Source organism: Austrofundulus limnaeus, unplaced genomic scaffold, assembly GCF_001266775.1.
Source record: "Austrofundulus limnaeus strain Quisiro unplaced genomic scaffold, Austrofundulus_limnaeus-1.0 Scaffold0, whole genome shotgun sequence".
In the NCBI taxonomy this organism is placed as follows: domain Eukaryota; kingdom Metazoa; phylum Chordata; class Actinopteri; order Cyprinodontiformes; family Rivulidae; genus Austrofundulus; species Austrofundulus limnaeus.
In genome coordinates, this window is record NW_013952402.1 from 2,975,689 (window position 1) to 2,976,002 (window position 314).

The following is a 314-nucleotide window of genomic DNA, read 5'->3' on the forward strand; positions in this document are numbered from 1 at the left end:
ACATTATAAAATCAAAACAGCTACATCCAACAGACCTTATGTCAGAAAACACTGTTCAATTTCACACAAAGGTTCCAGAGCAAAAATTTAACATTATAATTGAAAAATAAAAAGTTACAATAATAGTAAAATATTGCACGGCCCCATGTTCCATTTAAAATGAGGTAACTGAGGTAACTGCACAAGCTGAAACAAACAGCTGAATGAACATTAGAGTTGATCTGCAACGTTTATGTACTTTTATTTATTATGCAAAAAAACATTTAAAGGAAAAAGTATACATTTTATTTAGAAAAAAAATTGTTGTGCTATGG